Below are 26041 nucleotides of genomic sequence, written 5' to 3' on the forward strand. Positions count from 1 at the left end.
AGTTTCCTTTGTTGGTTATTTTATCACTAGGAAAATAATACAACAAAGCAACAACTTCTAGATGTGTTAGAAAATGTAAAATCAACACACACACACACACACACACACACACACACACACACACACACACACAATTTTTATTATTTAAGAGATTGGCCCTGAGTTCAATCAGGGAGTACTTTAGGATAGTGATTCAGCACTCATATCTGAACTCTTGGTTACACCCAAGCTTCTCTGTAGCATGGTAGATCTTTCAGGCTTGAAGATTATTCAGCTCAGTGTCTGGCAGGTGGTAACTGCGCCATAAAAGTTTCCTGTCAGGCCTGGAGTGGTGGCGCACTCCTTTAATTCCAGCGCTCTGGGAGGCAGAAGCAGGCGGATCTCTGTGAGTTCAAGGCCAGCCTGGTCTACAGAGTTGAGTTCCAGGACAGCTAGGACTGTTACACAGAGAAATCCTGTGTCGAAAACCAAAAAAACCCAACAAGCAGAAAGCTTCCTGGCAGTGTAATTAGCATCACTACCGTTGTCCTCCCTTGACCAGCAAAACAGTCAAGAGTTTTGGGCTGGTACTGGCTGCGGACATTTTACCCACCGGACAGGAACAGAGGTGTAGTAAGAAAAATCCAAGAAAGAGCAATAGCGTGTGCTACATCTATATGCTGTAGAGAGGTGCAGACAAATGTGACCACATGGGTGGGTTCATTTAGAATCGTATCTGTACCTGTCACCAACTGTCTATTTCTTTCGCTCAGCAATTACACAGGCCATGAGGATTTTAATCCCCAAATGTATTTGGAAAGAAAGAAGAGCAAAGACGGACGGAGCTGGCAGGCGGGGGGTCCAGTTGTAGTGAAACGAGTCACCTTACTGTTTTAGACGGCATACTTAGTCCTCTCCATCTTAGACTTCACATAGTTCTCCATCCCTGCAAGTGGTTTATTCCGCCGCTTCCAGCCTTCCGAACGCCCACCCGTGTTCGCCATCCTTGGAACTGACCCTGGCATCTTATTACCATCTGATGTGCGTTAATTCATCTCTAGAAATGCTGTCACAATGTGGTTTTAATTTCCTTCTAGCCATGGCTCACACAGAGCTTCCAACCCACTCCACACTCCCCCTCCCCCAAACACTGGCAGCATTTAATAGGAAAATGAGGTACATTGGTTTAGTAATAGAATAATGAAGAGCTTATAAATTGTGCTCTTGGTTTCAAAAAGAGGTAAGGAAATAACTGGGGATTAAAAAAAAACACTATGCAAATCAGCTCGTATTGATGGTGACAGAAAGAAGAGAATTTGGTGATGAATTGGTTCAAAAGTTACTGAGGGTGTCCATTGAGCTCTCTAAGGAATATTCCAGAAAATGAGTAAGTCAATAGAAGGGCTGGTAGCTCAAGAAAGCCTGAATAGGCAAAAAGGGCCACGTCTACAAAGAACGAAGCATTTCTTCAGCACGTAGGTCTTGCAAACAAGCAATTTAAGACGGCATAACCCCAGTGTGTCTCAGGATGCAAGCAGGGAGATGAGATGTCCTTTGTGAGGTGTCCCGTGGAGCAAGGACCTGAGGTGACCTACCCGTGTCTAAAGAGGTTTAACCTGCCTGACAGGAACGAGCTGGGTTGGGCTGGGTTGGATCATCCAAAGGACTGCTTTTAGTTAAAGAGTATGCAAATAAGAAACATCTCAGTCATAAGGGAACTATATAAGAGACACCTCTCCCCCACCCCCCAGTTTCAACCTTATAAAGCTGGCCTGGGGAGATGATCCATTGCTTGCTGCTCAAGCCTAGCACCCATCTAAAACCTGAGTACAACGGCCAGTGTAGTGTCTGTGACCGCAGTGTGCAGGAATTAAACGAACACCACAAATTCAATGCCCATGAACAGTCTGGTGAATGGAAATGATTTCTTTCCATTTTGAGAACTGAACATAGCCTCTTAATGAAGAGGAGGGGCAGCCCCTGGTGACTCTGGAGCTCACTTAGCCAGTGACCAACATGACAGAGGAGGATACTTGATGTCAAACTCTGGCCTCTGTGTGCACATCCAAACACACACACACACACACACACACACACACACACACACCCCAAAACATGTAAAGCTAGGGGAGGAAGAATACTTACTCTCTATATAGCTGAGGCTAGCCTTGAACTTCTGATCCTCCTGCCTCCATCCCCCAATATTGGGACTACAGGCACACTGCCGCAGCTGGTCTCTCAACATCTTATCCAGCCCAGAGTGGTCTCAAGTTCTTGCCAATCCTTCCCCCACCTTCTCAGAGTGGAGGTCAAAAGCATGCATCACCACCGAGCCCGCTGGTTGGCAGTCACATCACAGTAGGTTCATACAGATCTGCTTTGTTCTACAGGACATAAAGGCACTTAAGAAGAAGCATTCCCTTTGCCATGTCCGAGTCCCAGGGAGAAGGGAAGGGCAGCAAGCACATTGCCAGCTTCCAGGGTCTGCTGAGCATCTCTTCACACAGCAGACACTAACTGTATGCTAGCAATCAACAAACTAAAAAACAAAACCACAAAGTTTTTATGTCCCTAGAGGTATTTAGAGTGTAAGTTAGGATGGTCACAGGAAGGATTGTCAGGGCTATAATTTACCCAAAATTGAAGTTTCATTTAAACTTTATTTTGGATTAGGAGTTGGAGCCAAAGCTAGTTCAAATGGTAGAGTGCTTGCCTACCATGGCAACCAGACTTGGTAGTACATATCTGTAATCCCAGCATTCTGGAAGTGGACACCGAGGATTAAAAGTTCACTGTTATCCTTGGCTGCATAATGAGTCTGAGGCCAGTCCGGAGCTACTTGAGACCCTGTTTCACAACCCCACCCTCTAAAAGGAAGAAGAAGAAGAGAAGGAGGAGGCGAGAAAGGGAAGGGGAGGGAGAAGAAGTCACAGAGATAGCTTCAGCAGATAGTGAATGGGCTACTCTGTACCCGCCCTCTCCTGAATCTGGAACATACACTTCTGCTTCTGTGTAGCTCACATTTATATTTAAGTGAGAACATGATGATGGGTGGTGATCACAGCAGCCAATCCAAGCCAAAGAAGACACTGATGGATATAAAAAGGTGTGTGGGCCGGGCAGTGGTGATGAATGCCTTTAATCCCAGCACTCGGGAGGCAGAGGCAGGCGGATCTCTGTGAGTTCAAGGCCAGCCTAGTCTACAGAGTAAATTTCAGGATAGGCTCCAAAAGCTACTCAGAGAAACCCTGTCTCAAAAAACCAAAAAAAAAAAAAAAAAAAAAAAAAAGGTGTGTGGGAATTGAAAGGACTCCAAATTCATTGTCAGCACCCCAGTGAATGGAAATTCTTTCTTTCTTTTTGGTTCTGGAGACTGGACACAGGGCCTCACGCTTGCTAGACAAGTGCTCTACCACTGGGCTAAATCCCTAACCCGCCCCCCAAACTGTTTCAAAACATGTTTGCACAGGACATTCTGATGCACAGAAGCACCTTTTGTGATAGTCTGGGTGTGCTGGTTGTGGAGAGAATGCATAATAGTGCTTTGCCCTGAGCACACACATGGGTCTTCAAGCCGGTGACCACTGAAGCTCCATATGGTATCATGTGTCCTGGCCGTGTGGTGTGAAGGTTGCTGCCAACAAGCTTGGCTTTGGTTTGAATGTCTTCAAAACTACCCCCTTCCATACCAATTGCTCCACACATCTCAGGGAAAGGGGGAAAACAAAACAAGAAAAAGCCAGGGTTGTTATAGGAATTGGGCGAAGTGTAACAGAAATCGACAAAAGCAATTAATGTTTTGGACAGACGTACTGATTGTAAATTAAAGAAAGGCCTTTTTGGAAAAGACAGTCCATTAAGAAACCACTTAATGTTTAATTACGAGTGTTTGGAAATTCTGCAGCAGAGCAGCCTAGCCAAATAGGTCATCAAAATCTAAGCAGACACAGTGGCTGATGCAGTTTCCCCTTTGAGCACCAGGTAGACACATGCATGCAAACACAGAGCAGTGTATTCTCACACTCCCAGCCGCTGGACCACGTAATTATGACTGTCCCTGCGGTGAAACGTGATCTTGGAAAATGCCATAAAAGAATTCCTCCCAAGTGTTTGTTTCTCTTCCTCCTCCTCCTCCTCCACCTCCCCAGTTTCCATTTCTTGGCTCTGTTCTTTCTTGTAGTGGCCTTTCTCTCTCTCTCCTGCCTCCAGTGGTATTGTAAGGTTGAATTCACCAGGTGCACAAACTTCCTCCCTCCTCTGACACTTCTTTGGCAGAAAGTACAGGTAGCCCAGCAGGTATTGTCAGGGTCAAGTTAAAAAAATAACAAAACCTGCCAATGCAGATTTCCTTCTAGCGGCGCCCGGCATGAATGGGTTCTCAAAAAGGCTGCAGTGGCTTTAATATTTCCCTTTTTGCAGCTGGCGTAAAGTTGGCAGTCCGGGCACAGCTCACCGCCTTCCTCCTCCATCCTTGTCAGGAGCCAGGGATGGCCAAGGCTTGCCTTCCACCAGTTCAGGGAGAGGAGGGCAAGAGCAGAAGTAATGATTTTTGTTCTATTTAGAAAAGATTCATTGGAAAAGATACTGGTTTTCAGACCCACTTTAACCCCAGACGTGAACTGTCTTTGTAAAATCCTGAAGATGTTTGAACTAGAGGAAACTATGGTGCTGTCGGTAGTGGATTATAAGGAAACAGCAGGGCCCTTACCCCGCTTGCTCCTGTAACCTGGAAACTAGTCACTTTTGAGGAGAACAGGATCAGTTTTGTTTTTCCTTTAACTTCTATGGCCTAGTAGCAAACCCTAGCAGATTCCATTGGTAATACTCCTACTAGGGGAAAAAATGTGAAAAAAAAATTGTAGCACATATGCTATTGAATTTGGAGGCTTTGTATAGTTTCCAAAGCCTTCTGGACTCTGTCTGTCAGTTGGAATGACTGGTATTCCCAACATACTGTCATATGGCAGTGAGACGGGATGTTCGTTTAAATCATTCATGATTTCTAGCTACATGTTCTGATTTTCTGCTATTAAAAAGTAGGTGGGGGGCCGGGCGGTGGTGGCGCACGCCTTTAATCCCAGCACTCGGGAGGCAGAGCCAAGCGGATCTCTGTGAGTTCGAGGCCAGCCTGGACTACCAAGTGAGTTCCAGGAAAGGCGCAAAGCTACACAGAGAAACCCTGTCTCGAAAAACCAAAAAAAAAAAAAAAAAAAAAAAAAGTAGGTGGGGGACTGGGCGGTGGTGGCACACGCCTTTAATCTCAGCACTCAGGAGACAGAGGCAGGTAAATCTCTGTGTTTGAGGCCAGCCTGGTCTACAGAGAGAGATCCAGGACAGGCACCAAAACTACACAGAGAAACCCTGTCTTGAAAAAAAAAAAAAAAGTAGGTGGAGTTTCAATTTTCTTTTTTCTTTTGTTTTGTTCTTTTTTTTTTTTTAAGATTTATTTATTATGATTACAGTAGTCTGCCTACACACCAGAAGAGGGCACCAGATCAAATTACAGATGGTTGTGAGCCACCATGTGGTTGCTGGGAATTGAACTCAGGACCTCAGGAAGAGCTGCCAGTGCTCTTAACCTCTGAGCCATCTCTCCAGCCCTTGTTCTGTTTTTTGAGACAGGGTTTCTCGGTGTAACAGCTCTGGCTGTCCTGGAACTCACTCTGCAGACCAGGCTGGCCTCAAACTCTGTGTAGCCAGGATGATTTTGACTTTCTGGTTCCTCTCCCCAGGGATTACTGACATGCACTGCTATGTCTGGTTTTCCTGGTACAACAGATGCAACCCAGGAGAAATCATATGCAGGTCTAGGGACCGGAGCTTAAATACCCCACAGGAGTAGTCTGGAGCAGCTCCAGGGGAGGAACTGCCTGAGAGGGGCGGGGTTTGGAATGGGAGGGGTGGGGCGGAAGTGGAGCTTCCAACAGAATAGGTATGCGTATTTGTTTGCATGTGTGTGTATGTGTACCATGTGCTTACTTGGTGCTTCAGAAGCTCAGGAAGGGGTGTAATCCCTAGAAACTGGAGTTACAGATGATTGTGAGCCCCAGTGTGGGTGCTGGGAACTGAACCCAGGTCCTGCACCAGAGCAGCAAGTGCTCTTAACCACTGAGCCATCTCTCTAGCCCTCTAGTAAATAATTCTAATGGTAACAGAGAAGAAATTGCCTCCACCCAACCTCCACTTTTTTGTAGTATCAGGGATTGAACTCGGGGCCTGTGCATGTTAGTCAAATGCCCCACTACTGATCTGTACCCTCCACTTTCTTCCATGACACATGGTCAAGGCTCAGTGTCTTACCCTGCTGCTTGGGGTTCACAAAAGTGTTTGTCAGACCTCAGCAAAGGCACGAACACCTAGGAGTTTCATGAATACAGATTCTGAACCAGTAGGGCTGGGGGACAGTTCCAGAATTTACATTTTTAGCAGTATCTCCGGAACTGCACTTAGAGCACCATTGGTTTTTGTTGTTGTTGTTGTATTTTTATAATACCTAGCCTAGCCTAGCTGTCAAAAGCAGTTTAGCTCCATGCCTGTTTTACTCCCCACCCCACACCCTACATTCTAACAAAAATACCTTTCTTGGCGTTCCCTGGCAGTGCCCTGCAGTGTGCTCAGATTCACCTTCTATTCTTTTTGCCTGTGAAACCATTGTTCATCCTCCCAGACAGCTCAGATATCACCATCTCTGTGAGCCCCACCCACCCACCCAGCTGCCCTGCCCCATTACCAACTAATCCTTCTGTCTACCCAGTTCTCACAGCTCTTTGCAAGGACTGATGTTTAGTACTTATTACAAGTTATCATAATTGTTTGTTTACACGATTGTCTTTCCAGCCAGACCATGAGCAACACAGGGCAGGAGGCCAGGCCTTATCCATCTTCTAATCTCAGCCCCTGGTATATAACCAAGCACACAATGGTTTCTTAATAAACATTGTTGGGTTTGACTAATCTCTCACGACCCGTCTTTTGCAGAATTCTTTCTTTTCTTTCTAGTGTTGAGAGTTCAAAATTAGGGCCTCACTCTGTCACTGAGCTATATCTCTATCCCTAGCAGAAGAATTTTAATGGCAAGTGTATTTAGATAAAAATATTATTTTAGGCAAAGTCTGTTCCTTCTGCCCAGTTTTATTGTGACCCTAAAACTGATCTGAAAAATAAAGCCACTTATAAAGAATTCAGCAGGGCTGGAGAGATGGCTCAGCCGTTAAAGGCTAGGCTCCCAACCAAAAATATAAGAATTCAGCCATAATCTTGGTAGAGTTAACATTTCAAAACTTGAAGATGTTTTGAACACCAAAATAATGTCACAAGTGGAATGTTTCATACCCTCTTCCTACATATGTAAAACAGCTTTCAGACTGTGTGTTGGGTGTAAACGAAACATAAATAAATTTTGTGTTTAGACCTTAGTTCTGTCCTAATATTATGTATGTGTGTGTGTGTGTGTGTGTGTGTGTGTGTGTGTGTGTGTGTGTAGACTCTGAAATACTTCTGGTCCCCAGCATTTTGGACAAGAGATAGTCAACTCATGGTATACCACTCACTCTAATAGTTAATTATAATTATCATTAATAATATCTATTATTTGTCTGTAGAATCCCTACTATATAGGAGGCACTTTGCTAATCAGATTTTTTTTTTAAGTTCATTTAATTTTTACAAATGTGATGGCATCTGCCTATAATCCTAGCACTTGGAAAGCTGAGGCAGGAGGATTACTACGAGCTTGAGGTCAGCCTGAGCTACAGAGTATGATTCTGTCTCAAACTCCCCAAACTTCACAGCCACTTAGTTTTTATTTATTTATTTATTTATTTATTTATTTATTTATTTATTTATTTATTTATTATGTATACAGTGTTCTGTCTGCATGTGTCCCTGCAGGCCAGAAGAGGGCACCAGATCTCATTACAGATGGTTGTGAGCCACCATGTGGTTGCTGGGAATTGAACTCAGGACCTCTGGGAGAGCAGCCAGTGCTCTTCACCTGCTGAACCATCTCTCCAGTCCCAACACAGCCACTTAGTTTTTCAGATAAGGGAAACTCAGACTCTAGAGTTAGGTCCAGTATTCCATCCCTTGGACATGAGAGAGTTGGGATCTGGAAGCTGACCCTCAGGTCCAGCGCAGGATCTTAGGTACTTACCAGATGCTAGGAGAACAGGCCCTGCTCTGTGGCTCTGCTAGATGTGCCTTTTCCCCGAAGACATTCCCCAGGCAGGAGTACTCCAGCACCTCCAGAGCCAGACCATACTGTCACTGACAGGCTGGTGTGGTTCCCAGACTCTTCACAATTATGTTCTTAAGAATAAAAGTTGTTATATAGTAATATGTACCTTTAAGATGCTTACTATTTATTTATGTGTATGTGTGTATGTGTGTATGCCTGCATGAGCTTATGTACACTGCAGGTGACCTTGGGGATCAAAAGATGGCACTGAGTCCTCTGGAACTGGAGCTATAGGCCCTTGTGAGCTGCCACATGGGTGATGGGAACCAAACCTGGGTCCTCTGTAAGAGCAGTAAGTGTTCTTTGTGGAGACAGGGCCTTACTGTGTAGCCCTGGCTTTCCTGGAACTCGTTCTGTAGACCAGGTTGGCCTCGGAGATCTGCCTGCCTCCGCCTCCCAAGTGCTGGGACTAAAGGTGTGAGCCACCACTGCTGGGCAAGAGCAGTAAGTATTCTGAAGGGCTAATCCTAATAGGTGCCTTTTAAAATCAACAATTGCCATCCTAACCCCTAGCAGTAAGTCTGAATTCTGAGGCCCTGAGAAGTGTATACAGCAGGTATTGTTTTGAGACCAACATCTCTAACTCTCTAACCAACTCCTCCCCTCCATGTAGCCAAGGATGACCCTGAACACCTGCCCCCACTTCTCAAGGTCTGGGATTACAGCCTGTGGCATCATATACAGTAGTGATGGGCGTCAAATCCAGGGTCTTTTGTGTTGTAGCCAAGCACTCTACCAAGTATTACATCCCCAGCACCAAGTCTACACAGCATGTTGAGATATAAGGAGCAGCTGAAGTATGACACAAGTATCCTTAATATCTCTACTCAAGACAAAAAAAATCACACACCTTATTGAAAACATTGTAGTCTGTCGGGTGCAGGGAACTGAGGTAAGAAGATTGGAGGCCGGTATGGACAATATAGTGAGACTTTGTCTCAAAACACAAAACAAGAGGGCTAGCAAGATGATTCGGTGGGCAAAGGTTTTTGCTGTCAAGCCTCTTGACTTAAATTCTATGCCCTAGAACCAGAATGTGGAGGGAGAGAGCTGGTTCCTTCCAGTTGCCCTCTGACCTTTGTAAATGAATTTTGGCACAGTCTCCCACACACGCCTGTGCACACAAAATAAATAAATAATACAAAAATTAAGAAAATGTATCTTTAGTTTACTTATATGAATATTTTGCCCGCATATGGGTGCTGGAAATTGAACTCAGATCCTCTGGAAAAGCAGTCAGCACTCAGATTTTGGGATTAGCCCAGTGGTAAATTACTTGGCAAGCATGTGCAAGACTGTCGGTTCAGTCCCCAAAACTGCAAAAAAGTGAACCAGGCAACAGCAAGGTAAAGAAGACACTAATGTTTGTTTCCTGTGTTTACCATGGGAGAAAATGCTAAATTTCCCTAAGAGGTTAACGAATTATTAATGTCATTTTTAATTTTTTTATGCAAATTCACACATCACAGAATTCTGTGTGAAGAATTCTGTGTGTAGGGGCTGTAAACTGTAGCTGAGCTCTGGGCTGTAACCCGGAGCTCTCTAAAGTGAGCTCGCCTGACTTTTCTGGAGACGTTGCTAGTGGGCAGAAATCAGTCATGTATTGGTATACATCGTGTGAAAGAAATGTCACAAAGTCAGCGGCGAGAGTGGTGTGAAATGAAGGCACATAATATAGAAGAAGAGGGGAGAGGCTGACATTGAACTCATGTAATCCTCCTGCCTCAGCTTCCCAAGAACTGGGATACCAGTATGAGACTCCATGCTCTGCTGGCTATATGTTAGGTAGAAGGAATTTTCATAGTCTATAGAAAGAGGTCTGAATGACAGGGTATTGATGATACCTTCCTGCTTGAAAATTCCCAGTTTCTATCCTCCAAAGAAGCCATTCTTTTTTTTTTTTTTTTTTGTCGGAGCTGAGGACCGAACCCAGGGCCTTGTGCTTGCTAGGCAAGCGCTCCACCACTGAGCTAAATCCCCAGCCCCCAAAGAAGCCATTCTTACAGCCTTCTGTGTGGTTAGGAAGCCGCTGGAGCCTCCCTTGCTGTCCCAGGACCACAGAGGGTAATGAACCATTGGACTGCTCTCTCTTCGAGGATAAGGATTACCGTGTATCTCTAGAAGTTCATTGCCTAGCAGGGTGTCCAGTGCAGAACATTAGCATTCAGTAAATGTTCGTTGAAAGTTGAATAAATAAATGAATGGAGGTAATTTAGGATCAACTACTATAAAACTTTGGTCCAGGTCGTTAACGCTGGGAATATCATTTTGTAAAGTTGCCTTTAGTGGGAGAATTGGACTCAAAAAAAAAAAAAAATGCTTTCTCATTCCTTCTCTGGTCAGCTCACTTATCAGGAATATAAGGGAATTAAATCATAATTGAAGTCATGTTATCTGTAAAGTCAGAACATGCTTTTAGGGCAGCAAAAAGATCAAGAGACTTCAAAGTTTCATTTGCTTTTTATTACATTAATAAGAACACAAACAGACAAAACACCGGTGACTATGAGCTGCTCGGTAGCCAGAATCCTAACAATGTACATATGGGAAAGAACAGCATGGGGTCGATTTACACAGCTTGTGAGCTGGTGGGACGTCACGTGATCCCACATTCCTAGGAATCGTCTGACATCCGCAGGTGGTTCTCCCAAAAGATCCAGTTTCTCACCTATGCTTTGATATTATTTGCACACTGATTAAAACGTCTGTTGTCCATCTACACTAAGACAGACTTGCTGAAGTTGCATGGAGCTGACATGTATAGTTCCCCAGGTGGGGAATGATTCAAACAAAGCTAAAGCTAATGGAGTCAAGAAACTTAATGGAAGAAGATGGTAGTTCACCTTCAAAAATCCATGATAAAAACTTCAAATCAGACTGTTCTTTGTGTGTGGCCCTTGTCTAGGAGTGACTGTGAGGATGGGTTCTAACTTTAGACCGATGCTGGAGTCAGTAGGAAATCCACTGGCTTAGAGCAGTGGTTCTCAGCCTGTAGGTTGAGACCCCCACAGGAGTCACATATCAGATATCTGCACATCACATATTTACATTACGATTTGGAACAGTAGCAAAATTACAGTTATGAATTTGTACCGAAATAACTTTATGGTTGGGGGTCTCCACAACACGAGGTACTCTATTAAAGGGTCGCAGCATTAGGAAGGTTGAGAACCACTGGCTTAGAGGAAAGAAGAAGGCACACTCAAGTAGGTGTGATGCATGTAAATCCATGTTGGTCTAGAGATAACACAGTTATGGAGAGAATTATGACATCAAAAGTGAATCCCGGAGACAGTAATGGGCATGATTATGAAGGAAGAATGAGGCACCTACTGCAAATGTAAAGATTTCTTATCTTAACAACTTAATAATTGAAACCATGACTGAGAGGGAAGATAAACAGACCCTAGCATTAATAATATTATATTCACAGGCTGAATGGAGATTGAGTCAGCTGTCACTTGGCTAATTTTCCATTAACAATTAATATCTTCTATGTCTAGAATCCTGGATTGTGTTTACATTATCATTGTTGACATTACAGTTGGACCAATCTCCTCATTAATATAATTCACCTAAAATTGTCTCATAGTAAGAGCACAAGGCTGTGTATGTGTCTGTGCGCGTGTGTGATCTGTGGAAGTGTATACCTGTGTGTGTGTGTGTGTGTGTGTGAGTGTGTGTGTATGTGTGTGTGTACATGGCCCATACAGGTGTGTGTGTTTATGTTTGAGGGATGCTGTTAACCATGTGGGACATGGTCTTAAAAGCTCCAATTTCAATGTACTAAAGGTTACATAAACGGAAGAGCATCAATACTACAATAGCAACTAAAGCATTTACCACGCTTGTGCTTAGTGGTTTCCATCTGTGAAGCCAAAACAAGCACTGGTGTTGAATGTAGTTCCCATTCTTCTGCTCCTATGTCCCACCCTTTCCCTGCCCCCTCCTCCCCCAGCTCTACCCCATTCACTTCAAATGCAAGTGTGTACAGATAGGAGAAGGGGAAACCTGGTTGGCTCAAGGGTTTTTCTCCCATGCACGTCTTCGTGTACATTAAGGAGTTTCAGAAAGCAGGGGGGTGCTTGTTTCTTTGGCTTCTCCCCTTCCAGCTTTCCTCTCCCCCTCCCTTCCTCCCTCCTGCCTCTCCTCTTTCCTTCCTTCCATCCGTCCTGTACTGGCAGTCCAGCCAAAGTCTCTGTGCCTACACTAAACTAAATCCCTAGAGCTTTTCAGTCTGTTTGTTTTGTGTTTTTGTTTTTCCAAAATAGAGTCTGAGCTAGTCACAGGCGGATCTCTGATTTCAAGACTAGCCTGGGCTACATAGTGAGTTCCATGATAGCCAGGGCAACAGAGACCCTGTATTAAAAACAAAAAAAAAAAAGTCTCATGTAGCTCTGGCTGGCTTTGAACTTCCAATCCATCTCCATCTTCTGTCTCCCAAGCGCTGATCAAACAGGTCTGAACCATCTTGCCCAGTAAACAGGAACACCCTCCCCTAGATTTGTTTTGTTTTTAATGGTGTGTTTGTGTGTGTGTGTGTGTGTGTGTGTGTGTGTGTGTGTGTGTGTGTGTATGAGTATAGATGGCTGAGGAGACAGAGGCATCAGATTCCCTGGAAGCTGGAGTTACAGGAGGTCGTGAGCCACCTATATGGGTGTTGGGAACCGAACTCAGATCCTCTGCAACAACAGGATGTGCTCATCTCCCCAGCCCCTATTAATGGCATTTCTTATTGGTCATCAGGATAGTCAACTCAATGAAGTGACAACAGTAAAGCCACTTTGGGATTCCTTTTCTGATAAAAATTCCCAAGATTAGTAACACAAGTTACTAATATGCAAATCTAAGGTCTAATTAATTTGAAGTTCACGGAAACTGTGGATGTGTGAGATAATAAAGGATGACTCTAAGGGTGCTGTGAGGGTCAGTTTTCACTGTCAACTTGACATAACCTAGAATCGCCCGGGAAGACAGTCTCACTGAGGAACGGTCTAGATCAGGCTTGCCCGTGGGCGTGTTTGCATGGGATTGTCTTGAATGCCTTCATTGATGTGGGAAGATCCAGCCTGAAAGTGGATGGCACCATTTCCCAGGTTTGGGGCTCTGGACTGCATCAGAGTAGAGAGAGCTGAGCACTACAGGCCTGTGCTCTTTCCTGTGGATATGACTAGTTGCTTCAGATCGCTGCCTTGACTTCCCCACAGTGATGGACTACCTGGAATTATGACCAGCCCTTTCTCCCCAAGTTGCTTTTGTCACGGCATGTTCAGCAACAGACAAGGAAGTAGCACAGGTGTGGCCCTGCCACAGTCATCCCGCTCAGCTCGTGGGTGAGCCAGAGAAACGGAAGCTGCCGTTCTGCAATTTAGTTTACATGGCTGTGCCTATATTTACGGGTCTTCCACATGAGTGTGAGTTTCCATGGAGGCCCAAAGATGGTGCCAGATTCCCTGGAGCTGGAGTTACAGGTGGTTTAGAACTGGCTGGATTGAAAGCTGGGAACTGAACTAGCATCCTCTGGAAGAGCAGCGGCTGCTCTCAACTACTGAGCATAAACTCCAGCCCATAAACTCCAGCCCATGTGTCTTACATGTCAGGAAAGACAATCTGTAGCAACACACACACACACACACACACACACACACACACACACACACACACACCACCTCTTGAAGCTAATGCTGACAGTAGACATTCATAGTTTTATCATTTATTCTTTACAGATCTGAGACAACCACATTCCAAGTAAGTTTGAGGAATTCCCGGGAGACCAACAGGTTGTCCTAAACCTGCTAGAGTTGCAACATGACCCCGCCCCCCAACCTGTGCTGGGAACAATTTTGAATGTAACACTAGTGGGAGGTGGGGCCTGGTAGAAAGTGCTGAGGCCATGCAGACTTCATTGAATGCTGGTTATAAAAAGGCTGGAGAGCTGAGCTGGGTGACCCAGCCCTGTAATCCCAGTGCTCGGGAAGCTGGGATACAAGGATGGAGAGTTCAAGCCTAGACCGTCTACAGAGCAAGACCCTGTCTCAGGAAAAAACAAAACAACAAATTGATCAGTGACAGGCTTGAGTCTGAGCCCATGTGCTCACTACTTCTTTTCAGCGTGAGCCAAGGCAGGAGGAGGATGCTTGCCAAGTGCCATGCTCACTGCCTTGCCAGCTTCCAGAACTGCCAGGCAAACACATTTCTGTTGATTATAAATTACCCAGGCTCGGGTTTTCTCTTACATCAGCAGAAAACGAACTGAGGCACTTCCTCTGTAAATACAAATAGTACAGAAATGACCAAAGTCATCAGAGCTAACCAGGAAGTGTCTCGACTTCAAAACACTTGACAGAGGTTTTATGTCAACACTCAAGAACTTCGAAGTAAAGATAAAGAAAAGGTATCCCAGTTGAAAGAGCTGAGAGCCAGGCGTGATGACACATATATTTTTCTCCCAGCACTTGGGAGGCAGAAGAAGGTGGGACTGTGTGAGTTCCAGGCCATCCAGGACCACATAGTGATACCCTCCTCTAAAGAGAGAGGGGAGGTCAGTAGAAACAACGAAGGTTTTTACATATTTGTCTTAAAGTGCAAGAAGCCTAGGAGGAAGTTGGGGTTCTAACTAGATTGTCACAACCCTTTCCCCCAGAATTGACTCTAGCCCCACTCATTGTAAAAGATCAGTAGATAGAGAGATCCCAAATGCCTGTTGGAATTCTCCGTGGGCCATAGTTTTGTCTTTCAAGAGACCAAAGCCAACTGGACCTGGTATCACAAAACTATAATTCTAGCTCCTTGGGAGACTGAGAGTCCAGGCTATGCTACAGAGTTGAGCTCAAGGCCAACCTGGGCAATTTAGTGAGAGCCTGCCTCGAAGTTAAAAATACAAAAAGGGCTTGGGCTGTATCTCAGCAGAAGAGATCTTACCCAGGAAGCACAAGGCCCCAGGTTCGGTCCTATGTATAGAAGAAGGAAGAAAACAGAAAAGAAACTGAAGTCAGAACGGAGTCTACATAGAGACAAGGGTTTTCCTTGCTGAAAATCGAACGGGACACTGGCACCTTTAAACACTTCCTGTTTTTCAAGCAGCTGAGGGAGGTGAAACCTGCAGAGAGCTGGCGAGGGCGGCCTGAGGAAGGCCCCGCAGAGGTACTTCATTAACCCGATTAAGCAGGTGGATGGAGAGGGCCTCGCTGATAATTTACACCTTGCTAATGAAGCGTGTGACTCTTAATCTCCTCCAAACAAGATACACTCATGCAACTCTGGTACAAGGAAAGGGGAAATTAATTAGGTGAAAAAACTATGAGATTATAGCAGAGGGATTCCTGCAAGGGGACTCTAACCTGGGTGGATATTCATTTTAGTCTTTCTGAAATTAATCGTTGAGTGGGGAGCAAGCTGGTTGTGGTGCCTTTTGGGCTTACAGCAAGTTCAAAAGTGGTGCATTATTAGGGATTTGATTTTTATATTTCATGTAATATCTTGGAAATCACTCTGTGGAAATGGTTGTTCTGACTGCTGGCGAATAATTTCAATGGCTTCGACAATAGCACAGCTATTTATAGTAACACTGAATAAAGAAGATTCAGTTGTATGTTGCCTATAATTAATTTAAAACATTAAATTGCAAAGTGATTTTTATACATCATAATACAAGGTTGAAGAAATTTTGCAATTTAGAAATTTCTTTAGATTTTTATCATCGTTTTTCTTTTTTTTTCCCCCTCTGTGTAGCTCTGGCTGTCCTGGAACTTGCTCTATACATCAGGCTGGCCTCGAACTCACAGAGGTCTGCCTGCCTCTGCCTCCAGAGTGCTGGGATTAAAGGCCTACACTATCTATCACCACCTGGCTCATCCATTTTTTTTTTTTTTTTTTTTTTTTTGGTTTTTTTTCGAGACAGGGTTTCTCTGTGTAGCTTTGCGCCTTTCCTGGAACTCGCTTTGGAGACCAGGCTGGCCTCGAACTCACAGAGATCCGCCTGGCTCTGCCTCCCGAGTGCTGGGATTAAAGGCGTGCGCCACCACCGCCCGGCTCATCCATTTTTTTTTATTAATGCATAGTAGTTATACAAAATAGTAGTTTGTTCATTTTTTGTTGTGTTTTGTTTTGTTTTAGACAGGGTTTCTCTGTGTAGCTCTGGCTGTCCTGGAATTTGCTCTGTAGACCAGGCTGGCCTCAAACTCAGAGATCCTCCTGCCTCTGCCTCCTGAGTGCTGGGAGGCGTGTGCCACCATGCCCTGCTTGTTTTGGTTTTGGTTTTGAGTATTTTTTTTTTTTAATTCTTACCTGAGTTATCTGATGAACTAACTCTTACAATTCTTTTATTTTACACCATTCTGTATTCTCCTTAGGCTGTGTCCTAGCTGGTTGGTCTGTCTGTAATTCGTTGTGTACTACTGCACAGATTAGAAACCGTTAGCAAGTCACAGCTCCGTTCTGCATCCCAGCAGCTTTAGTCCAATGAGCACAAACCCCATGCTGAGGAGGAAAGAGGACAGAAGCTGTTTTTGCTCCTTGTATCTTTGATACACTCAGAGAAGTGACCTCTCCTGTCTCCAGTGAGGGTGATCCCTTCAGGTAACAGAAGGAAGTCGACCTGGGAAGAGAAGGCCCGAAGCATCCGCGGGTCACTTTTAGAGGTAGGCTAGATCTTAAAGCCTGACGCACGGTGTTTATTTGAAGATTTCCTGCTGGGGATGCCTTTCTGTATGCTGTGAATGTGTTGCTCTGATTGATTGATAAATAAAACGCTGATTGGTCAGTAGCCGGGCAGGAAGTATAGTGTAGGTGGGATAAGGAGAGAGGAGAATTCTGGGAGGTGGAAGGCTGAGTCAGGAGACGCTGCCAGCCACGGCAGCCATGAGAAGATGTAAAGTACCGGTAAGCCACGAGCCATGTGGCAAGGTATAGATTAATAGAAATGGGTTAATTTAAGATGTAGGATCTAGCTAGCACGAAGCCTGAGCCATTAGGCCAAGCAGTTTAAATAACATAAGCATCTGTGTGTTTATTTGGATCTGAGTGGCTGTGGGCCCTGGCAGGAATGGAGATTTCCCCCAGCTACAATTTCCTGTAGTTTTGGTCAGGCACAGAAATGACTCTTTCTCTCCTTCCCTATCTCCTTTTTCCTCTTCCCCCTCCTTCCCTCCCTCCCTCCTCCTTCTCCCCATCTTTCCCTCCCTCTTCTCCCTTCTTACCCCCTCCTTCCTTCCCTCTTCCTCTCCCTCCCCCCACCCCCCTTCTCTCTCTCCAGTATCAAACAGACAGACTGGTCTCAGAGTTGCTAGGGTCAAGGCTGGTCCTCCTGTTCGCACCTCCCAAGTGATGAGATTTCCAGCCTGCACCACCACGCTGTGTTTACTAGGTACTGGGGAGCAATCAAATCTGAGGTCCTGGACGTGTTGGGTAAGCGCTTTACCTGTTGAGTTCCATCCCCAGCCTGACCTGGACTTTTATTCCAGCTACAGTTGTAGCACAGCTAGGATCTCCTTGGCAAGCTAGATCTGGATTCAAATGAGGTATTGTGTGATATGGTGCACACTGTGGAGGCTTGGATCTGTTGCTACCACCATACTGTATGCTTTACCTGGTCCGACACTGGACCTCCCAAGACCCTGGGCAGCCTTCATTGTAGCTTAGCTCCTTACAGACCCACAGTGTGTCCTTTGCTTTATAGAAACAGAACAGCTTGTTCCACACTCACAGGACTCCTCAGCATAGCAACCATCTCTCCAGTACCCTGCTGCCCCAGAGTTACGTTTTCAGCATCTGAGCTCAGTACATTCTGTTCAGAACATCTTCCTTTTCTCCTCTGCTAGGCCAGATCCTACTTACCCCTTGACACCCAGCTCAGTTTCTTAGTTCTTTCTTCCATCCATCTACCCATTCACCAGGCATGTTCAGTCTTTTTTTTTTTTTTTAAATTTTAAATTAAGATTTACAAATTGTATGTGTGTGAGTGTTTTGCTGGCACACATGCATGTACCATATGTGTGCCTGGTGCCCACCAAAGCCAGAAGAGGGTGCTGGATCCTGGAACTGGAGTTATAGAAGGTTGTGAACCACCATGTAGGTGCTGGGAATTGAACTCAGGTCCTCAGGAAGAGCAGTAAGCATTCTTAATCAATGAGCCATCTCTCCAGCTCCATGTTCAACCTTTTGACATTGGGATATGACAATTTCATCTATTAAGTTCATACTCAAGAATCATGAAATGAAATTATTCATACATGTACATGCTCATGCTCAGGTTTTGTGTTGGTCATATGTTTAAGTTCTAGTCCATCAGAAATTTCTGCCACCAGGAGTCTAGCCTTGGACTAAATCATAAGGCTCCAGCGAAACAAGAGCCCAGGTCCCAGGATCCCATTGTTTAGAAAGGGCTCTAGACATATAATCCAACCATCCTATGCAAGGGAAGAAACCAAGGGTCAGTGACATAGAGGTGGTTGGAGGGAGTGGTCCTTGCTGCCTGTGTTAGGATGAGAGGAGAAGAGGGATCTCTAGTAGTGAGATTTGAGGATGGCAGGGGCTGATGATGGCCTCACAGGACCAGAGCTGGGAATTTCAGGTGCTCTGGTATTGTTCACTTGAAAAGCTGGGCAAAGACTGACTAGAGAGGGCACGCAGGCCAGATGCATGGGAGCTGTGTGCACAGCATGCTCTTCTCTCCCAGCAGCAGAGAGCCTGTAGATCTTGGTGTGAATGGAGGCTTATGGGAAAGCAAGGTGTGTGTGTGTGTGTGTGTGTGTGTGTGTGTGTGTGTGTGTGTGTGTGTGTGTCGGGGGGGGGGGGGGGGCTGCATTAGACATCTTCCTCTAGAGCAGCGTGATCCTTTGAGTGTCTCTATTTGTAGATGTGAGATTCAGTGACTGGGAAGTTCTCTGTGCATGGTAGAGTCTGGCTTCCTGGGGTTCCTGGACTTCGTAAGGAGTGACTTTTACATTTCAGCACCCCACCCCACTCCATCCCCCACCACTTTAATTTCTCCAGAACAAAATTCTCCAAATTCCTCACTGTGGACAGTGACATTGAACCAGAAACCAGGGCAGCCGTGCTGGTTGCTATGATATTGGGGTTCTTATTATTGGTATATATGCCATTACTCTGAGCTACAGGGACCCAGCTGAGCCTTCTGAGCTCCCTTCACCCATAATTTAGGAAGCATGAGGCTGAGGGTTGAACCTAGGTTCTCCACACACTGGATGGGCGCTCTACAACTGAGCATGTCCCCTAGTCTTCCTTCCTCCTTGACCCAGATGCTCCTCTCCCTAAAATCCAGCCCAGGAAGAACTGAGTAGCCGCACTAAATGGCATCATCATCATAGGGAGGAGGGAGTCGCTCACTGTAATTTCCATTACACCCTTCTTTCTCATTTTGCTTGAAGAGGGGGGAGGCATTCCCAGCTGCCCTGGAAAGTCACTACAGCGGCAAAGCCTGGAACTCAGGGAGCCACAGCGGGGGTCAGGGTCCCCTGGGTCCATTGCAGTCCCCCTGTGCTTAGATCTTCTGAGAGTTCACCTCAGTTTCTGGGTCTATGCCCAGGAAGGCTCTGGTCCCTTGCCTGACAGACTTGGGTCAGCTGCTCTTCCTGGCTTGGAGCCAGGACCTCACATAATTTGTCTTTTTTCCTTCCTGTATTTTAGAATAGAAATATTGATGGAGATTTGCCTGGGGGAATTTTTCAAACGGCACACAAACTGCTGTCTATCCAGTTCCTCAGAATGTTCCATGCCAGGTAAGAAGTTTATGAGTTACAGTCCCATGTCCCAAGTGACAGAAATGACTTACTAATGAAATGTTTATTGAAGAGGGCGAGAGAAAGCAAGCATGTGTGTGCTACTTATGCTAATCAGCATCTGATAAGTTGAACGCAATTTTCTCTTTAACCAGCCTACCGCTCATCATGTTCAATTAGAGATGCCCTGGTAACAGTCCACGAAGGCTGGAGGGAGAGGAGCAGTGGAGGTTGGTTGGGATCCACACCACCCAACACTACCAGAGTGTGAAGGGACAAAACTCATAGGCAAGTCATTATTTCCCATCCCTTCTGTAGCTACTGGAGCCACACTACTGCAGGAGGCATGAAATGCCTTTGGCAATGACAGCCTTTTAGAACAGAGCTGGGACGATACCGCCTCTATTCCAGATGCTTGTAGTAATATTTGCAGATCCCTGAAAAGTAGGAAGCGCTTTTCCAAAGACACATTAAACGTGGTATATATATATATATATATATATATATATATATATATATATATATATATATATTCTAATATATATAATATATATATATATATATATATATATATATATATATATATATATATATATATAGAAACAAGAGGAGAGAGTGAGGTGAGAGAGGAGATGGATTTGGGCTTATGCCTCGTTCTAATGTGTTATTCCTTTAGAATTGTTCTTGAACTGCAGGGATGCTCGTGTCTGCAGGTACCACCAATGGCACTTACATCCCCAAACTGTTCAGCACAGGACTACATCAGTGCTCTCTGAACTGACTCATAAAACATTGAGCACGTGTCTCTGGAGGTTGAAAGTCCTTTGTCCCAGTCCCTGGAAGACAAGCTCCCTAAGGAAATAGTCAGCATGCAGATTTGCTCTGGGAGGTGCAGAACCTGTGAGGAGATGGGAGCTGCCTCTTCTTGAGAATTCCACCTTCTAGACAGAAATCCAGAGTGGCCCTTTGATTTAATTTCACATTGTGCTCCTTTTCCTTATCATATTCCCTTAATAGAGCTTTCAAAAGTCCATTTAACTTTTTTCTTTTTTTTTCATTCTGTTTTGTTTGTTTGTTTGTTTGCTTGTTTGTTTTTGAGACAGAGTTACCCTGTCTAGCCCAGCTGACCATGAACTCAGAGTTCCACCTGCCTCTACTTCCTGAGTGCTGGGATCAAAGATGTGTACCACCATTTAATTTTTTCATTACAGAAATTTTTTTTTTTTTGGTTTTTTCGAGACAGGGTCTCTCTGTGTAGCTTTGCGCCTTTCCTGGAACTCACTTGGTAGTCCAGGCTGGCCTCGAACTCACAGAGATCCACCTGGCTCTGCCTCCCGAGTGCTGGGATTAAAGGCGTGCGCCACCACTGCCCGGCTCATTACAGAAATTTTATCTTAACCTTGAGGACAAACAGCTGAGTGAATCAATCACATTCCAATTAATATATTTTTTTAATAAATTTTATTAATATTTACCTAACCACATTTACTCATTTATTTTGATCTTTTGTTTATTTGCTTGTATGCTTGGTTTTGAGACAGAGTCCCACCTTATGACCCAGGCTGGCCTTCATACTTCCCCTTAGTCTCCCAGGTGCAGGCAGGGATTACAGATGTGAGCCACCATGTCTGGATAATTTGCATTTTGAGACAGTGTCTTGTTATATGTTCCAGGCTGGCCTCACATTTGAGGTCCTCCTGCCTCAGCCTTCTGACTGTATTATAGGTCTGGGGTCATTCAGAGATTCACCAGTCTGACCATGAATACATTTTAACAAAGGAGAAGCTTTATTCCAATATTAGTGCCTGATACTCATGGCACCAGGACAGTACCCAAGATTGCTCTCAAGTTGCAGTTCTGAATTACATTAGTCAGGGGTTAATAAAGTCGGTACTCACAAGGCTACGTATTTCTTGCCTACGTGTAATTAGGCACACATCCCTCCTACATGCAGTAGAGTATACACTCAGTTTGTTATCTTGAATGAATAAGATCAGGCAATTATAAGAGCAGCAACCCAGGATTCCAGGAAGATATCTGTCCTTGGGCAAGTGGGGCTTAAAGGTTAGAGGTTTCCCAGTTCTCTTAAGCACAGTAATTTTAAACTTTTAAATGTAATGCTCACCATCACAACTGCTGAGGTTACAGACATGTGCCGAATGGTCTTAGTTATGCATTTAGACTCTGTTCTGATCCGTGAGTCTATTTCTGGTTTTTGTTTTTGTTTTTTTCCCATCAAAAAGCACTTTTATTCGGACTTTATTGCACATCCGAATGTTCCCAGGGTTGAACCTTACTCCCTTTTGCTCTTCTTTTTCATTTTCAGATCTTAATTTCTCTCATTTTTTTTCAAGTTAAAATAAGGTTTTCAAAACATCTTCCTGGAATTTTATTTTTATTTATTTGGAGACAGGGTCTCTCTATGGATCTCTGGCTGCACAGCTGTGCTACAACTTGCTGTGTAGACGAGGCCGGCCTTGAACTACCAGAGATCTGCTCTTGTCTCCCAGGTGCTGGGATGAAAGGTGTGCACCACCACAACGGGCTCCTCCTGGAATTTCGGCTGGACTTTCAGGAGGTTTGCAGATTAGGTTTTAGAATCCTTTACTGCCCACTTTTGGGCTTCCAGGCCGTACTCTTTTAGCACTGGCCTAATCCAGGCTAGGCCAGCGCTGACACATTTTTCTGTTCTGGGTGATGGCTTGGGGAGAGAAACTCTAAGCACACCATGGGGGAGAAACCGCCAGGCAGAGTGGTGCTTTCTCTGTAGGCCTGTCCTGGATCTCACTCTGTAGCCCAGGCTGGCCTCGAACTCACAGAGATCCACCTGGCTCTGCCTCCCGAGGGCTGGGATTAAAGGCCCCCCACCCCCATCCCTAGGCTTCTCTGTGGTTTCTCATCTGTCTGCTTTCCCTTGCATCTGCTCCCCATGCTGATCGGTCCCTGGGAACCTGGATCCTTACATTCTGGACTCCTTCCTCCCTTTCTCGATTCAGTGGCACCTCTAGGGTTGGGGTTTCATACTCAGAGGCGGTACCCCAAGCTGCTTTCTGTCATCTTATTGAGCATCAGGCATCTTTCCCCACAGCGCTTCAAATGTATTTCCATCTATTTATTTATTTTTTATTTCATGCGTGTGAGTGTTTTGTCTACATGTATGTATATGTGCCGTTTGAATACCTAGTGCCTACGCAAGCCAGAAGAGGGTGTAGGATTCCCTGGAACTGGTATTACAGATGTTGTGAGCCACTGTGTGGATGCTCGGAACCCAACTCTAGTCCTCAGCAAGAGCAGTGACTGCTCGTCTACTAAGCCATTTCTCCTGCCAAGAAACGTTTTGTTTTGTTTTGTTTTTTAAATCTGCTTGTTTTTCTTTTTCTTCTGCTCTCAAAAAGAGAGAGAGAGAGAAAAGAAAAAATAGAAACTTTGAAATAGATAAGACTGCTTTAGACCTTATGAGAGTCTCTTAAAAACGCAAATGCAGTTAAGACGAATCTCCAAACTTCTGTCTCTTGTCCCAGAAGCCTCTAAGGAGGAGGGAGACACTGTGCCAGGGCAACAGCTCACTCTCAACATGTCAACTCTGTGTCCTTGGGAGTCAATGAGATACTGACTTCTGTAGCCTCAAGACCTCCCCCGCCCTCAGCATTTTGCGGCTCTGGATTCACAGAGGTGGGAGCAAGGATGTTTTGTGGGAATTTCAACCTTCTGGGTTTTCCCATTCTTTTTCTGCCAAAAATGCCCCGTAGAAAGTAAAATGACCAACCTGTTAATAGCCTGGAGAATTGCTGTAGAGCCCTGTAATTAACAGGCTACAAATATGGCTTCTGGGCAATTGAATGGGTTTTGCTCTAACGCCACTGCTTTGTGGTAACTGAATCATGACATTGGCCCTCGAGTCTAAGGTTGCTGGTTCTGAGCACGAAGCCCACTCGTGGGGAAAAGGTTCCAAAAATCGTGGATGGGCTTGTAAAACTGAAACAAAGCCAGAATTAACTGGCGGGCACAGCCAACAGTGTCTTGATACAAAACAGCGTTGGCTGTGACGTAACAGCCAGCCCTCATGCAGGAGGAGGAGAGCAAAGTCAGGGAGAGAAGACCACTAATTAAACATTCTGAAAAAGGTAACCAACCTCTGGACACACTGACGAGCTTAGGATAGACCTGGAAAAATCGATGTCGTGTGATAAATGAAGACTCAATGCATCAGATGTTGCTTATCCGTTTAAAAAAATCAAAATTGGGGCTAGGGAGGTGGCTCAGCTGTTAAGAGCACTGCTCTTGAAGAGGACCCAGGTTCAATTCCCAACACTCACAGGGCTGGCCGCTGGAAACTGTCTGTAATTCCAGTGCTAAGGAATTTGACACCCTCTTCTGGCCTCTGTGGGCTCTTGCATGTGTGTAGTACACAGACATACATGCAGACAGAGCACATACACAATAAATAATAATAATAATAATAATAATTAATAACAACAAAATTAATCCTGGACATTATTTTTCATGCCAAGAATAGTCATATTTAGTGACAGTAAGAAAAACAAGGATGTTTTCTTCCTCTCTCCCTCCCTCCCTTCCTTCCTTTCTTTCTTTTTGGGTTTTTGAGACAGAGTTTCTCTGTGTAGTCCTGGCAGTCCTGGAACTCATTCTGTAGACCAAGCAGGCCTTGAACTCAGAGATTTGACTGTCTCTGCTTCTGGATTGCTGGGACTAAAGGCCTGTGCCGCCACCACCTACTTATCGTCTTCTTTATTTTTAATTTAAATATGGTGTGTGTGTGTGTGTGTGTGTGTGTGTGTGTGTGTGTGTGTGTTCACCCACACACATATGATTGCAGGTGCTCCTATAGTGGCCATCGAATCCCCTGAAGCTAAAGTTACAGGCAATTGTGAACCATTCAACATGAGAGCTGGAACCAAATTCTGTCCTCTGGAGGAAGAGTCCATGCTCTTAACCACTGAGCCATCTCTCCACTCCCAGGATATCTTCTTTAGAGAAATGTGTGCTGTGGGATGCTCTGTATGGCAAATGTGTTGCTCTGATTGGTCAATAAATAAAACACTGATTGGCCAGTGGCTAGGCAGGAAGTATAGGTGGGACTGACAGAGAGGAGAAAAGAAAGAACAGGAAGGCAGAAAGAGACACTGCCAGCCGCCATGATGACAAACAGCATGTGAAGATGCCGGTAAGCCACAAGCCACGTGGCAAGGTATAGATTAATAGAAATGGATTAATTTAAGCTGTAAGAACAGTTAGCAAGAAGCCTGCCACGGCCATACAGTTTGTAAGCAATGTAAGTCTCTGTGTGTTTACTTGGTTGGGTCTGAGTGGCTGTGGGACTGGCGGGTGACAGAGATTTGTCCTGACTGTGGGCCAGGCAGGAAAACTCTAGCTACAAATGTGTGTTTGGTTTAAGGGTCAACATACCCCCGTTTGTGGTTTTTGAGAACAAGTCTTGCCAGGCAGCTTAGGCTGGCCGGAGCTACTGGTCCTCCTGCCTCACATGTCTTAGGAGTGCTAGAGACTCCACCACCCCATTCATATTTATGACTGTCCCTTGTGTCCTCTTCCATGGAGTCCATTTTCCAAAGGTATGCAAAACTATTCTCCACATAGATGCATATCCCATTACTCTTTTATCCATTTCTTCAGGCTCGTTCGATCTCTCTTTCTCTCTCTCTCTCTCTCTCTCTTTCTCTCTCTCTCTCTCTCTCCCTCCTTCATTTTCCAGACAGAGTTTCTCTGTGTAGCTCTGGCTCTCCTGGAACACACTCTATAGACAGGCTGGCCTCAAACTCAGAGATCTGCCTGACTCTGCTTCAGGGGTGCTGGCATTAAAGGTGTGTGCCATTACTGCCTGGCTTATTTCAATCTCTTAACAAGATTTAGTTGGTGTAAGGGGTAAGAATTATCTGTTTTTCTGTAATTAGCCAGTTTTTCAGTTTTTAGCAAGACAATTGGCACTGATACTTATTTAAAAAAAAAAAATCTCCACCGGGTGGTGGTGGTGGCGGCAGCTGTGATGGCGCACGCCTTTAATCCCAGCACTCGGGAGGCAGAGCCAGGTCGATCTCTTTGAGTTCGAGGC

The sequence above is a fragment of the Peromyscus californicus genome, unplaced genomic scaffold (assembly GCF_007827085.1).
Source record: "Peromyscus californicus insignis strain IS unplaced genomic scaffold, ASM782708v3 Scaffold_12__1_contigs__length_115047231, whole genome shotgun sequence".
Classification (NCBI taxonomy): Eukaryota; Metazoa; Chordata; class Mammalia; order Rodentia; family Cricetidae; genus Peromyscus; species Peromyscus californicus.